At 46.7% G+C, this 16,818-nt stretch overlaps 1 long non-coding RNA gene across 1 annotated transcript; it reads right to left on the reverse strand.

Moving 5' to 3' along the window:
• Positions 1 to 3,921: 3,921 nt before the first annotated feature.
• Positions 3,922 to 11,850, reverse strand: LOC307038111. Its single transcript, XR_013807891.1, has 3 exons — positions 11,040 to 11,850; positions 4,604 to 4,662; positions 3,922 to 4,299 (listed from the first exon to the last, which is right to left on the reverse strand). It is a non-coding gene; the product is annotated as an uncharacterized lncRNA (long non-coding RNA).
• Positions 11,851 to 16,818: the final 4,968 nt, after the last annotated feature.

Consider the following 16,818-nt stretch of genomic DNA (forward strand, 5'->3'; position numbering starts at 1 on the left):
GCGTGCCACCCACGGGCCGATGAAGGCATGGGCGACGTCCGTAGTGGCCGAGGCGAAGGAAGAGGCCAGACAGGATCCCGGAGCGCGCCACCCACGGGCCGATGAAGGCACGTGCGACGTCCGAAACTGTCGAGGCGAGACGGGGTCCAGAAGCGCGTCACCCAGGCGCCGATGAGAGCACGGGTAACGTCCGAAGCCGCCGTCGAGGTGGTGAAAAGGCGAGAGGGTCCACACGAGGCCGACCAGACATGGTCGAACCTCCTCTCAGGCACCAGAAAAAGCTCAAAAGGGCCGTACTGTCCATGGTCCAAAACAGGTAGGTGAAATTGTGAGATTGTCCACACGAGGTCAACCGGCTGGTCGAACCTCCTCTCCAGCACCAGAAAAAAACCTCAAAAAGCCGTTAGCCGTTAGCACCAGCCGTTAGCTGTTGCCGTTAGCTGGCAGCCATCGGTAGCTGCTAGCCGTCGTTAGCTCCACGTGGTTAGCCCCACGTGGTTAGCCGCTAGTCGTCGTCAGCTAGCGCAGCCGGGACGTGCAGCCGCACTCCCCGAAGAAATCAACCCACGAGGCAGCAATCGGGTTGCTGGTCGACCCAGCAGGTCGTGCATCGTCCACCTGTTGCCGGAAGGCCGATGCGGGAATGGCGAGCAACATCCCCAGCCATTCCGCCGGGCGCGCACCGAGCCTCTAGTCCGCGTGCCGGTGGCAGCCAAGGACGTCTCCAATCAATCCCCGGCATTTCGAGAAAGGAACTTGAGTTCCTTTTGCCGTGTTCGGGTCTGTCTCGGAAACTTCTCAAGACGCTGTCGGGGTCACCAGTGTAGTGCCGAGAGATAGGGAGTCAGAGGCGGTGCAATGATGGTGTAAAAGGGGACTTTATTTAAGAGCTGTTGACTGGTTGTAGTCAGAGAAGAAGAGAGAGAAATCAGGACGGCACACAACATATATATGTTACAACAAATAAGTTTACATTAATGAATAATAATAAATAATATTATATAATAATATTATATTAATATTATAATCAGAAAATACGTTTCTAGCTAAAAGTAATTGAGAATGCAGTTTAGTTCTATGGGAACCTAAAAGAAGTGATGAATGAATGAAAAATCCGGGATTCGACACCTCTACCATCAAAATACGGAGCGAAAAGTTTAACCACAAGAATCAAGACTATATGAGCTACCACTAAGCGACTCATTCTGTAAATTACCATTAAAAATACAAAGAGGAGCACTTAAACAGACAGAGAAAGAACTGAAAGTCAAATTGAGGAAATCGAAACTGGCACACAGAGAGCTTTTGGAAAATGCGTTTAAAGCCAAAAAACCCTAAAAGGTATGGGACACCATGAAATCCATGACAGGAATGTCATCCTCAGCTAAACCTATTGTGAAGAACAATGAATTTCGTTTTGCTAACGAACTAAACACGTTCTTTACCCGTTTCGAGTCACTGGATAATTCTGCAAAGTGCACTGAAATGCTCGAAACCATAATACCTGCTGATAACCATTATTCACCTGATAAGATAACCAGAAAATAAAAACTTTGCTACTGAGCTGGCTCCAGGGTGGCAACCCATTTTTCAGGCTTCTATTGACACGCACACCATCCCTCTGTCATGGAAAACTTCACACATCAAACCGCTGCCCAAAATTCCATGCCCAAAAGAACATAAGGACTACACCAATATAGGCCTCACATCAGTGATTATGAAATCACTAGAAAGAATTCTGCTCCGTTTTCTTATCAGTGTCCAACACAAGACAAACTTGATCCATACCAATTTGCCTATAAACAAGGGTGCGGTACGGAAGATGTTGTGGCCACTTTGGTTCACATCATCACTAAACATTTAGATAAACGTAACACCTATGCAAGAGCCCTCTTCCTACTTCTCATCAGCATTCAACACAATACAAGCAGACATCTTGGTGTCAAAAATGGCCAAAATGGAAGTAAATCCATACCTGATTTACTGGTATGCTGCTTTCCTCACTAGTAGAGAGCAACTTGTGAAGGTTAACAAAACCCTGTCATCTTCCATCACAACCAATGTAGGTGCCCCCCAGGGCTGTGTGAGTTCAGCTGTGCTCTTTACTCTCTACACTGATGACTGTCGTACCAACACACCAAATCATGTCATCATTAAGTACTCTGATGATACTGCAATAATTTCTCTGCTCAGTAACACAGACGACCCTGAGCTGCACCAACAGGCTGTAAATCAGGTGGTCGAGTGGACTGATAGCAATGCTCTTGAGATCAACACCAAGAAAACTGATGAAATCATATTTGGCTCACCATCTGACTCCCATAAAGTCCCCATTGTCATCCATACAGATGAAATCAAGCAGGGAGTTTCATAAAAAATACTTGGGTGTAATGATTGACCATCTGCTGTCATGGAAGTATCACATTGAATATCTGTGCAAAAGGACAAAACAAAGAATTTATTTTCTCCGCCGACTTAGGACTTTTGGGGTGGGCAGAGAAATTCTTCTGTTGTTCTTTACATCTGTGATCATGTCCATTCTACAGTACTGCAATACTACCTGGTACAAATTTTTGTCAGCAGCTTTAAAATCAAAACTGCTCCACCTGTTAAAAATCTGCTCAAAGATTGTTGGTCAACCCTGTCAGAGACTCTATGACTCAGCCTATCATAACAACCTAGTGAGGCTGTCCAACAACATAATTTCTGACCCAAACCACGTTCTGAACAGTGAATATGAACTGCTACCATCTAATCGGAGATACAGGGTCCCACGATTCATTAAAGTCAGACTGAAGCACTCCTTTGTGCATCAGTCAATCCTCACAGTAAATACAGAGCTACATCCCAGATCAAATGCACGCTGAAGGCTCTTTGAGCAGCTTTTCTCTCACTGATTGTGCTGTTATGTTAAATGTTTGTTGTTTGTGTTTCATGTATTTGTGTCTGGATATTTGTCTGTTGATGTTGGACATGGAGCTCCTGTGACGCAAGTCAAATTTCAGACTTGATCTGACAAATAAAGTAATATCGTATTATCATTCTTTATGAGCGCGGTGACGGTAAGGTATCTAATTACTTATTTATTTAGTATTCCATAACTTCATAACAGAGATGGTCAAACTAAAGTAGAGACATGGCAGAAATCCTACAATGAAGCGGGACAGTGAAGTGTTCACCCGAGAGGGCGATCAAGAAAAGAGAGAGAGCGGCCCCATTGAGGGAGTATACGGAGCAGAGTAAAAGACACAGAAAGATAGAAGCACAATAACAAGTATATTTGTCGCGAGACGCTACAATATTAATTGTGGGCTTATCATGTTGATTCGGCCACAATAGAAAGCAAAAACAACTCTCGCTCTCTCCAGAGGGGCAGGTCAGACAAAAATGGCAAACGGGCTATTGCCCTGGCAACAATAGCCCTTACCTGTGCACGTCCCTGATTTTAGCCCGTTTATCACAATATGCACCCCCTTGGTATCTTACAAAATAAAAGGCTCACATACATGAAACTTGCTCCATTTATTGGTACTAGTCCTACAACTATACCCTAAAAAATGCTTGAGGTTAGGATTAATAGAAACATATTTGGGGGGGGGGGGGTGCTTTTTACGGCAGGCCTGGTTGTCACGATATGCACCCCCTTGCTATCTTACAAAATAAAAGGGTCGCATACATTAAACTTGCTCCATTTATTGGTACTAGTCCTACAACCATACCCGAAAAAATGCTTGAGGGTGGGATTAATAAAAGCATCTTTTTTTTGGGGGGGGGGGGTGCTTTTTACGGCAGGCACCCGATATGCACGGGATTAACAGAAAAACATTTCACCTAATAGGATAATCTAATTTGAATAAAACCATTATGCTTTAACCTTCAACACTTATTTTGAGAAATGCATACAAAAAGTCACTTATTGGGAACATTTATATAATTTATTCTAATTAAAACACCAAAACATATTGAACATCACAACAACCAAGAAACAAGTGAAAAATAAATACTTTCAAAACTAAAAGTGCACTCAGTACCTGCATAAATTGTTGAATATAATTAAGATGGTTGAATCCACACATAAAACACAGATTCATTGAACAAATGAAGAAACAATGTGTGGATATGAAGACTGAGCTTTTAAAACGAGTTTAACAATCAGTTGCAAGGGTTGAAATGAGAGTGGACAGTTAATGATGGTTCCTTTGGGCATTATGTGCATCCAGGTCACAATTTCTGTTGATCCACTGGAGGCCTTTGTATACATTGGTGGTGGTACCTCCGCCGACAAATGTCACAGCAAACCTGAGAAAACAGTAAATACTTGTTATGTAAGGTATGCATTATGGGGTTTTCATGATAATAGAACATGTCAATGTATTTACCACTAACATTCTAACCATTCCTTCAATTATCAAAATCTTTGAAAAACATAAATGTTGTGTTATGAGAAAGAAACACATTTTCAACAAAAATGTATGGAAAAACAAGCACAACATTAATCCTTTATCAGTTAATGCTGAAGATGCCAAATATAGCAATTACCAACGCAAATGTTATGTTGAACATGCTCATTTTTTAAAATGTGCAATGTGCAATAGGAAATTACCCAATGTTCTTCATCCTGCTCCTCCATCCCGCAGTAAAAGCAAAGCCTGCTTAGATCATCTGTTGAGACAAAAAGTAATCAATATCTTCAGATAAACCACATTGCAGATTTGGGGTCAAGTTGACCCATTCAAATGTTTGACTAAAAGGTAAATTATATAAGGACACTTTTCTTTTGTGCAGGGTGGTCTTTTATTATTTTGTGTGAAGAAAAGGCAAAACACACACAAACACATAGAGCAAAGGAGGAAGATGGGGAAACCTCACATCTTAAATAAACCGCCGAATTGAAAGGGTTTGTTTGTAGAGTGTGACGTATATGAAATTGCAGTTCAATATGCCTGCCTGCGATGCTTCATAATATTATCTGTATAGTTTGGAATTGAGATAGAATATACTGTATGTAGTGACTATTTACCCTAATCTATACTTATAGAGCATCTTGCAGGTTTTTATTTTTTCTACATTTATGCTTAAACTTGCTTGAAAATTACAATTAAAAAAGTGAATGCAGGATTTGATATGTTTTACGAGACATAAGGGCAGGAATTCAGATGGAAAGGAGCAATTTTGAGCTCTGCTCTTAAAAACGGCTTTTTTTTTAAGGTCATACGTCAAACGCGTCATATTACCTCACGCAGGGGACACATCTCCGCTCTCTGACCGCGGGTATAGTAGAGTTGCGTTGAGTAGAGCGGTTGTGGTATTTTTGGTAGTTTTACATTGTATTTCACCATTTGTAATCATGGTGCAGTATTGTGTTTGTGCAGGTTGCACAAATACCAGCCTGTCAGGACATCGAGTCCACAGTAAAAAGGACCGGAGCTAGCGTTCGTTCCTGGGTGCATTGTGCATCCACCTCCAGAGGCGCGGGAAGGTATTTTGAGTGGGGGTGCTGATGTGCTGGACTCCAGTGAACACTATTACGGTTACTATAGAGCACGCACAAAAAAACTCCCCACACGCAAACACACAGTACACCCGCTACTGTTACAATGAAGGCTCGATAATCAGCTCACGGCATATAGGCAGCAGGGGTAAAGTGCTATTTTTTACGAGTGGGGAGCGGACCCCACCTCCTCTAGGGGGGTCCGGGGGGATGCTCCCCCGGGATTTTTTTTAAATATTGAAGTTAAAAGCATCAATCTGGTGCACTTTGAGAGCAACATTAAGAGATCTATGGATACATCTCTCAACAATAAGATGAAACACAACTGTAATCAGATGTTCTTTTTCTTTATAGATATTTTACAAATCACTCCCCTTTCAAACTGTATTCTTGTTTTACTGCCATATAGTATTTCATAACTGTTTTTCCTTTATTCTCTTATTTTTTTTATAACTATAATGATCATATGAAGGTGTGCCGCGGAAATAATCTTTTGAATATTTTTTGACCAAACCGTTTGAGACCCACTGAGATAACTTAGACTAAAGTTAACTATCTAAACACTCAGAGAGTCCTTTAGCTCACCTGAGCCTCTCAGTCTGAGAGGAGAGCTCTCCTCCAGCTTGTTGTGGAACAAACAGCTCCGTATGTCTGTTAGTGCAGCTAGCTAACCAGTTGCTAACAACACGGTCCCTCTCTCTCTCCCCCTCTCTCACACACACTAAATGCGCTATTTCCGCAGACAGAGAGCCGCGAGCTTGAATGACACAAGCACACTTTTATTTCCATGCAACTCTCTGATTGGTCTGGTGTCTTGCCTCTGTTGCATTCACTGAATACGGGAAATTACAGTCCTGCCCGTCCTTTCTAGTGTCTTGATGAGGTTCACGTAAAGCAGGATTAATGTATTATATTATTGAGGTAGAATTGTCCGGGGCTACAGAAAAAACATTCGGGGCAGGCCAAAATATTATTTTACCAACAATGTGGAATTTATTGGCTACATATTACACAGATTATGCACAGCGGGAGCAGCAATAACCGTCAAATAATAATTCAGACAGGGGAGCTCCGCACCCCCTGCCTGCCGCTAGGGGGTGCTGCAGCGCCCTCAGCACCCCCCTTCCCGCGCCCATGTCCACCTCCCTGCAGCACATACTCTCCACAGCTTTATCAGGAAACCGTATTACTTCTGTCTCCCCCCCCCCCCTTCGCTGCTCTCTCTCTCTCCCCTCCGGTACTGTGTTGTTTGTGTGTGCGTGGTGGCTGTCACTCCTGGCTCCCGGCTCAACCTCCACTCACCTGCTGCAATCAGCTGTGCACCCTCCCCGATTACACACCTGCTTTCCATCAAGCCATTTACAACGACATATCAACGGAGGCTCCACAACCTTTCTCCGCCAGATCGTCAAGTATCAGCCGTATCTCGCGTCTCTCCTCCGGTACACAGCACCGTAGTGTGGAGTTGCATTAGGTAACGCGAGATACGGCTGATACTTGCGCATTAGTTTCTGTTATGGATCAGTATCAACAGTCCTGCCAGTAACGTTACTATATTATCAATGCTACTTTAGTTATAGCCTGATATATGATAGCTAACTTTACAATGTTGTGATGTGACGTTAGCTAACATTCTGTAGCTAACGCCGGTCACTCACCAAGATAGCTGCCCAGTTCTCCACTGGTTCTCCTCACACCACAGCTCAATTTCTCTCCGATGGCCGTTATTTCTTCTAATCCTCGGCTGCTCCTGGTCTCTTGGACGCCTAGCAGGCTCATAATTATAAGGTTGTGGTCCGTCATATGCATTCGAATATTCATGTTCAACTTCTTCTGTGTCTTCTGTGTCGAAACTAGCATTGGGATCCATGTTTATTAATACGTTACACCGGCCGCTCTCCCCCTTGTGTCCCCCGTGTTACGTCACACGCGGGAGGTCACGTGCCGAGGCTTTTTTATGCGGAAGTGAACATTTCTTACAAAAATGACGCCAGATGTCACTGGAGTGTATATTTCTGTATATCTTTTTGAAAATCTAGTGTATTGTAGTTCCGAGGACATGGAGTCGGAGGCGGTGCAATGGAGATGTGAAAGGGAACTTTAATAGAGAGCAGAACAAGACATGTTGTCGGGTCGCAGCCCGGGTCGACAAGAGGAAGAGCCAAGAGGGCACACACTATATATAAGTAAACACATAAAATGTCCGTGCGGGAACAATAGCCGCAACTGTAGTTCCCAGTTTGAATTATGAACCAGTAGTTAAATACGTGGTCACCACACAAGCCACCCCAGAATTCAAACAGGGCAAAAATAAATCCTTGTGCCCGTGGAGGAAGCACCACAGGGGCCGACGAGGGTGTGGTCGCAGGTGAGGACCGGGCCATGGAACGGGCCATGAAAGGGGGCCGCAGGAGCGGGTAGGGGTCCTAACGAGGGCACCCCCACCGGGGGCGGGCCGGAACGGGCCGTCGTAAGGGGGCCGCAGCAGGAGCTGAGGCGTCCCCGGAAAGCAGGAGAGCAACCCGGCCGCAGGCAGACGTGCCGCGGCAACGGGCAAGAAGTCCTCAGCAGGCGCTGAGGCATCCCCGGGAAACAGGAGAGCAAGCCGGCCGCAGGCAGACGTGCCGCGGCGGCGGGCATGAAGTCCCCAGCAGGTGCTGAGGCGTCCCCGGGAAGCAGGAGAGGAACCCAGCCGCAGGCAGACGTGCCGCGGCGGCGGGCATGAAATCCTCGGGAAGCAGGAGAAGCCAGACAGGGTCCCGGAGCGTGCCACCCATGGGCCGATGGAGCATGGGCGACGTCCGGAACTATCGAGGCGAGACGGGGTCCAGGAGTGCACCACCCAGGCATCGATGAAAACGTGAGTGGCGTCTGGAACCGCCGTCGATGTGGTGAAAAAGGTGAGAGTGTCCACATGAGGTCAACCGGCTGGTCGAACCTCCTCTCCGGCACCAGAAAACTCAAAAGGGCCAATAGCCGTTAGCACTAGCCGTTAGCATTAGCCGTTAGCAATAGCCGTTAGCATTAGCTGTTAACACTAGCCGTTAGCAATAACCGTTAGCATTAGCCGTTGGTAGCCCCACGTGGTCAGCAGCCGGGATGTGCAGCCGCACGCCCCGAAGAACAAACCCACGAGGTAGCAATGGGGTTGCTGGTCGACCCAGCAGGTCGTGCATCGTCCCCCCGTCGTATAGAAAGCCGATGCGGGAACAACGTCCCCAGCCTTCTGCGTAGCACGCACCGAGCCTCAGTCCGCGTGCCGGTGGCAGCCACGGACGTCTCCAATCAAACCCCGGCATTTCGAGAAAGGAACTCGAGTTCCTTTTGCCGTGTTCGGCTCCGTCCAGGAAACTTCCCAAGACGTATCGGGGTCACCAGTGTAGTGCCGAGGACATGGAGTCGGAGGCGGTGCAATGGAGATGTCAAAGGGAACTTTAATAGAGAGCAGAACAAGACATGTTGTCGGGTCGCAGCCCGGGTCGACAAGAGGAAGAGCCAAGAGGGCACACACTATATATAACAGTGCATGACATTAAGGATTTTGGGAGATGGCCCTGTGGGCCATCTAAGCTAATTTACAGATGGCCCTGAGCCCAATAGAGATTGCCCTGAAAAATGCGCGCGGACGAAATGACGCACGAAGGGTTTGGGGGGCCTCCCCCTAGAACATTTAGATTTTTGCAGGTCTTAGATGCTGTCTGGTGAATTCTATAGACTGAATTATAAGATGAACCACCACAATATTACAATTTCAATTGTATTCTTCATTTCACTTGTTTGTGTTTGCTCGCTTGCATGCCCTGCATAGCTATAATAAATACTTAAGTTGTTGGTCAAGACACTTTCCATCTGTTGAAGGCAAATGCCTTCCCAGATGTAAAAAAGTAGAAAACATTACATGCAGTTATAACTGCCAAAACAAACATTATTTACGCTATTATGGCCCCTGTTAAAAATGTTTGTAATGTTATCTACTGTAAGTTGGTCGAAGGAATGCCTCCTCATCCAGAAGCTGACCGAGCAGACCCGAGCAGCCGAGTGCATCCGCGAAGCCAACACAATGGCGACGTCAGAGTTCCCGTTAGCAAGCAAATCTAAATCTCTTTGGTCAAAATGTCCGGTCAAAATCATTTCCCTTTAGCGCAATACCGCTTCAGTTGCGCCACTTATGTGACAGACAAGAAGAGTATGTGACAGACAAGAGTAGTCTATTCTGTAACACTTAATGTGGAGAAAGAAATGTGCTTTATGGGTTGATTGTGCGTTGATCTGTTGCTAATGCCTCGGGGTTCCGGTGGGCATGTAAACAAATGCATAATGCTGCGCTATACTTTTTGGCCTCACCCAGTTGCATAGCGACACTTATTGTTTAGATCACGGTGTCTTTTAATAAGCAGGTAGTCATATCATTAGTATAAACTAGCTGGATCTGATCGATATGGACATAAACGCAAGTGAAGTCTAATCTGACGGGAGAGAGAGATCACCTGCTGCTGACGAGTCGACACGCAGCTCTGCATGATCACATGCAGTGGTGAGCGGAACAAAACACACACTTCAGGTTAGAATATCACACGTAGCTATTTTAATTACCTCTCAAACTACCTAAACTAGTTATAGATATGTTTAGTTTTACTGTCGGGTCACTCATTACTGGATCCGCGAGCTGCAAAATACTGGTATAATAGATTGCCCGATCGGGCAACTAGCAGGTGAGGCTTCATGGCCCGAGCTAAATACTAGATGGCCCCGGGCCATCGGGCATTCCTTAATGTCGAGCCCTGTATAAGTAAACACATAAAATGTCCGTGCGGGAACAATAGCCGCAACTGTAGTTCCCAGTTTGAATTATGAACCAGTAGTTAAATACGTGGTCACCACAGTATTCATCATTTTCCTACACATTTATTCACAGGTGTCTTTAACCTGGAAGTTGCTCTTTAAGCCACTAAGGGATGAGAACGGGAAAACTTGGTTCGGACGCTTGTTCCAGACTATAAAACCATGTCCATGAGTCGTATATCCTTGAATATCCTTTATTGTATTTCCTCCATTGCATTACAACACTCACGCCAAATACAACGAAAGAAATTATGTAGCTCAACTCGACACAGCTTAAGAGACACGGTCGGAAACTGTTTGCTACAGTATACCGTCCCACACACCTGCATCTGATCACCCAGTTACATATTTTATACACACTTACAAGTGAATACTCCATCTTGTGTTCAATGTTGGAACTGCAACATTCATTAAACGTGCAGATAAAATATGAACAAAGACACATGCACTATGGCTCCAACACTGTATGTTAAGGACTGCTTTTATGTGAATGTTTACTTCTGTGTTGCTTCTTAAAACCCTGATAATGTCCCTGGTCAATATTAACCCAACAGTACCAATGGTCCAAGCAGTGATACAATACAACAATTCGCATGGCACATTATTAATATACACTAGGTTATAGATACATACATATGACTGAGATACAATTCGTAAAACTAACTACATGAAGTCATTGACAATGTTGAGAAAAAAGGAAACAAACCAGATTCTCTGAGGAGAGAAGTAGCAATGTCGACAACTACATTGTTGTAAAGGTACATGCCAGTAACCTTTAAGCAGATCCAATTTACTGACGTATTTAGCGGAACCTAAATTGTCGATGCAATCCTCCATTCGTGGCAAAGGATAACAATCGGACTCCGTAACGGCGTTCACTTTGCGGTAATCAGTGATAAAACGGGGAGAACCGTCAGATTTAGCCTCTACAAGACACTGAGAGCACCATGGGCTAGAGCTCTGTGTAGCTAAGCCATTAGATACAAGATATTCAGCCTCCTGTTTCATAAGCGCAAGCTTGGTCGGGTTTGCTCGGTACGGATGTTGCTTAATTGGCCTCGCGCCTTTTACATTGATGTCATGCGTTATCACATTAGTTTGTGTCGGGACATCATGAAAAAGGCACGGGAAACGAGCCGCTAGCTGGGTTATGTCATGCTGCTGCTCCGCCTGCAGATGACCTAACGTAGCGGGCAACGTCTTTATCATATCTGAGTTACATAACCGGGCACCCGGCTGGTGATGTGAATGCATCACCAAACCATCGTCAGATGGGCCGGAACTATCTGTAACAATCAAGGCGGAACCAGCTACTCTTTGATTAGCCAAGCCGGCCGGCTGGCTATCAGAGGCGGTGCGTGAATGGTAACGCTTCAACATGTTAGTATGATAGACGCGCGTTTTACGTCGTCTCTCGGGTGTACCAATAACATAATCTGTGTCACTAAGACAATCACGGATTTCGTATGGACCAAGGAATTTCGCGGAGAGCGCAGCGCCGGGAATAGGCAATAGTGCGAGGACCTTGTCACCTATCTCAAAGTGCCTAGGAACAGCGACACGGTCATAATTACGCTTCATGACAGCCTGTGAAGCGGAGAGCGACTCTCTAGCGGCTCTCTAGCGACTGAATTTGCCCGGTGCAGACGCTCACGAAACTGACTAACGTAAGCCAATACGTTCTTATCTGGAGGAGTATCAGCCGAGAGAAACCCATCATGTAAGATTTTAAGGGGACCGCGGGGCGTATGGCCGAAAACGAGCTCCGCGGGGCTGAATCCTAATGATTCCTAAACAGCTTCACGAGCTGCCAACAAAACGAAGGGAATTCCCTCATCCCAGTTTTTTTCCGTTTCCATACAGTATTTCCGCAGCATGCTTTTTAGGGTCTGATGCCACCGTTCTAACGCACCCTGCGACTCTGGGTGATACGCAATGGAAATGACATGTTTCACCTGCAGTGTTTGGAGGACATGTTTGAACAACTTGGATTTAAAGTTTGTCCCTTGGTCACTCTGGATTACACGCGGGATTCCAAATGTGGAAAATAACTTGGTCAAAGCCTTAACTACAGCGGCGGAAGTAATACTACGCAGCGGAATAGCTTCTGGAAAACGAGTTGACGTACACATAATGGTGAGTAAGTACTGTTGACCCGTTTTTGTACGTGGTAAAGGGCCAACACAGTCTATTAACACCCTCTCGAATGGTTCTCCTATAGCCGGTATAGGATGTAACGCAGCCTGCGGAATTTTCTGATTAGGCTTGCCGACAACCTGGCACACATGACAGCAGCGGCAAAAGCTAGAGACATCCTTCTTTAAACCTGGCCAAAAGAAATGTTTGAGAATGATCCGATAAGTTTTAGTCACGCCCAAGTGTCCCGACCATTGACTCTCATGCGCTACAGATAGTACATAATAATAATAATAATAATAATAATAATAATAATAATGCATTTTATTTATATAGCGCTTTTCACAACTCAAAGACGCTTTACAATATGAGGGAGGGTAGACAAACAAGGACAGGCAAATAAGTAAGTATAGTAAAATAAATAAAAAGGCAGTCAATAGGAAATTGATTGAGAGGAGGGGGGCTTTTGGGTAGACAGAGTTGAAAAGATGTGTTTTGAGGCGGGACTGAAAGACTGTGAGGGACTCAGAGTCACGGAGATCTTGGGGGAGGGAATTCCAGAGCCTAGGAGCTGCCACTGAGAAGGCTCTGTCCCTAAAGCTGCAGAGTGTGGATGTGGGAATGGATAGGAGTCCGGCTGCGGTGGATCTGAGGGACCTTGGGGGTTGATAAGGAGTGAGAAGGTTTGTGAGATAAAGGGGGGGGGGGCAAATGGTGGAGTGCTTTGTAGGTGAGGACCATAATTTTGTAATTGATGCGATGGGAGACAGGAAGCCAGTGGAGCTCTTTGAGGACTGGGCTGATGTGATGCCATGATTTGGTATGTGTGAGGAGACGTGCAGTTGCATTTTGAACCCGTTGGAGTCTGTTGAGGGATGTAGTGCTGATGCCGTAAAGAAGTGAGTTGCAGTAGTCAAGGCGGGAGGAAATGAAGGCATGGGTTAGTCGTTCGGCTGCGGGGCGGGTGAGAGACGGTAGGATTTTTGCAATATTGCGGAGGTGGAAAAATGAGGTTTTGACTGTTTGGCGGATGGGAGGTTCAAGGGAGAGGGTGGGGTCAAAGATTACGCCAAGGTTGCGTGCCTGATTGGAGGGGGAAACAATGGTGCCATCAATGGTGAGTGTTTTGTTAGTGACCTTGCTGAGGGTGGATTTGGAGCCAATTAGGAGGAGTTCTGTTTTGTTGCTGTTCAGTTTGAGGAGGTTATGTTGCATCCAAGTTTTAATAGCTGTCAGACAGGAATCGATGTGGGTAAGGGGTGGGTTATGGAGGGATTTGGTGCTGAGGTAGATCTGAGTGTCATCAGCATAGTAGTGGAAGTCCAGGTTGAAGTGGCGGAGTATCTGACCGAGGGGCAGGATGTAAATGATGAAGAGGAGGGGTCCAAGTACTGATCCTTGAGGAACGCCTTGGGTGACTGAAGCTGTGGCAGAGGAGTGGTTGGGGAGGGAGATGAAGTGGAATCGCTCAGTGAGGTAGGACTGGAGCCATCTGAGTGCAATACCTTCAATACCAATGTCCCTGAGTCGGGTGAGCAGGATGTTGTGGCTCACGGTATCGAAGGCTGCACTCAGGTCGAGGAGGATGAGAATATTGAGGGAACCAGTGTCAGCAGAGGTGAGGAGGTCATTGAGGACTTTGACGAGTGCAGTTTCTGTACTGTGGTGAGGAAGAAATCCAGACTGAAGGGGTTCATAAAGCTGGCTGGTTTGGAGATGGCAGTGAATTTGTTTGGCTACAATGCGTTCAAGAGTTTTTGAGAGGAATGGTAGGTTGGGGATGGGGCGGTAATTAGTGAGGGAGGAGGGATCAAGACCAGGTTTTTTGAGGATTGGAGTAACGGCAGCAGTTTTGAAGGCAGAGGGGACGGTTCCATGGGACAGCGAGGAGTTGAAAAGGTTAGCAAGATAGGGGCAGAGGACGGGAAGGCAGGACTTCAGGAGAGGAGTGGGTAGAGGGTCAAGGGAGCAGGTTGTGGGATTTGAGGAACCGATCAGATGGAGTATTTCAAGTGGGGTAACGAGGTTGAACTGGGAAAGGCGGCGCTGGGGAGGAGGAGTCAGGAGGTCAAGGGAGATGGGGGGAGAAATGGTAGCGGTGGAGGTTGGGGGAGATGCTTGTATATCAGATGGAGCTGAGAAGGAGTGGTTAATGGCGTTAATTTTGTCTGCGAAAAACTGGAGGAATGAGCTGCAAGTAGCGGAAGTAGAAGTAGGGAGGTTATCAGCACGAGGTTTGAAGAGCTTGTTAACTGTGGAGAAGAGGGTCCTGTGGTTACGGGAGGGTTCAGTGAAGATGTTGGAGAGGTAGGCAGATTTAGCGGCAATAAGAGCATCTCTGTATGCATTGAGATGGAGTTTGTAGCTTATGTAATGGACTGTGAGGGATGATTTCTTTGAAAGACGTTCAAGTTGGCGGCCTCGCTGCTTCATTTTACGCAGTGCGGGTGTGAACCAGGGTGAGGAGGTCTTTAAAGTAACAGTTTTATTTTTGAGGGGGGCTAAAGTGTTGAGGGAGGTGAGTAGGGTGGAGTTGAGGTGGTTGAGCAGATCATCAGGTGAGCTGAGGGTTGCGTCCAGGGGGAGATTAGACGATAGCAGTTCGGAGAGATGGTTATGGTCAATGGAGTGTAGATTACGGAAGGTGATGTTTCTGGGTGGGCAGGGGTTTTGGGTGGGGGAGGCAATGGTAAATTGTATGAGTTTGTGGTCGGAGAGGGGAAATGGGCAAGGGTGGAGGTCAATCACTGGGAGGTTGGTAGAGCAGACGAGATCAAGAATGTGTCCTTTGTCATGGGTGGGGAAGGTGACATGTTGGGTGATAGAGAAATTGTCCAGTAGGGTTGTGAATTCGGATGCCAGCTTGCAGGTGGGTGAGTCAATGTGAATGTTGAGGTCACCAAGTATTAACAGACGTTGAGACAGGGATGAGGCAAGTGTGAGGAACTCAGTGAAATCGGAGAGGAAGGAGGGATGAGGTTTAGGAGGCCGGTAGATGAGGATGACTGTCAGTGAGGGAGGGGCTTTGAAGGCAATGAATTCAAAGGATGATACTGAGGGGAGGGTTAGTTCTGTGATCTGGATGTTCTGATAGTGGATTACAGCAAGGCCGCCACCACGACGGGAGGGGCGGGGTTTAGTGATGTATTTAAAGCCAGGGGGGGATGTTTGGTTGAGGGAGAAGAAGTCATCGGGCTGTTGCCAGGTTTCGGTGAGCAGAAGGAAATCAAGGGATTTTTCCAAGATTAGTTCATGGAGGATGAAGGCTTTCTTGTTGAGTGATCGGATGTTAAGGAGGGCAATATTAGTTGAGTGGGAGGGGCGTGGTATGGTCACAGGCTGAAGAGGTGAGAGGTTGTCCAGGTTGACAGTGCAGGGAGGAATGTGAGATGGGGGGGAGGAGCGGAGAGGAGGTGGAAGGAAGTGTGTTATTATCAGTTTTTGGTGGTTGAGGGCGGTGGAATCCACTCCAGGTATTTGGGCCAGCTCTGAGCAGAGGGCAGTGGAATCCACTCCAGGTATTTGGGCCAGCTCTGAGCAGAGGGCAGTGGAATCCACTCCAGGTATTTGGGCCAGCTCTGAGCAGAGGGCGGTGGAATCCACTCCAGGTATTTGGGCCAGCTCTGAGCAGAGGGCAGTGGGATCCACTCCAGGAATTTGGACCAGCTCTGAGAAGAGGGCAGTGGAATCCACTCCAGGTTTTCGGTACAGCTGGGATTGTAACGGACCAGTGGTGGGTGTATAATATGGAGTAATAAGTGCGCTCAGATGACATGACAGTTGTGGGACATGGCGGTTAGTCGACCAGATAGATGTTATGGATGATTTTCCGGACTGGGAGTAAACAAATCTGCGTTTGGAACCTCTATGGACATACCTCGGTCTGCGTAGAAGCCCGAGGCAATTGATGACAGACAAGCTTAGAGGAAGCGCAGAAAAGTTATTGAGATTAAAAAGTTGGGAGACAGAGTATCGTAAGATCGTAGTGCCGCGGTAGGATGCTAGCGTTAGCATAGCGCTGGCTATGGTTGTAGACCAGCGGCGCTGAAAGTGGAGCTGTTGGCAGCCGTCAGACAGGATGAGAGGTCAGTTGCAGGCTGTCCTTTACAGCAGATGGGGGGACCGGCAGGAGCGGGAGGTTTAAAGAACCAGAGTCAGGGCCCACGGGGAGGGGAAACACTTCGCAAGCGTTGGATCAGCGCTCTGCGCAGCGAGTAAACGCTCTCGGGTTACCGGGAGTGTCGAACCGTCAACAACTGGGCTGGCAGGTTGCGCTGGCGCAGCGGCCACGGCAGGGAAAGCGGAAACCACAACTTCTGTTTTTTTCTCCGGCATCTTGTCATCTGTAA

Source organism: Notothenia rossii, assembly GCF_949606895.1.
Source record: "Notothenia rossii genome assembly, chromosome: 4".
Taxonomy (NCBI): Eukaryota; Metazoa; Chordata; class Actinopteri; order Perciformes; family Nototheniidae; genus Notothenia; species Notothenia rossii.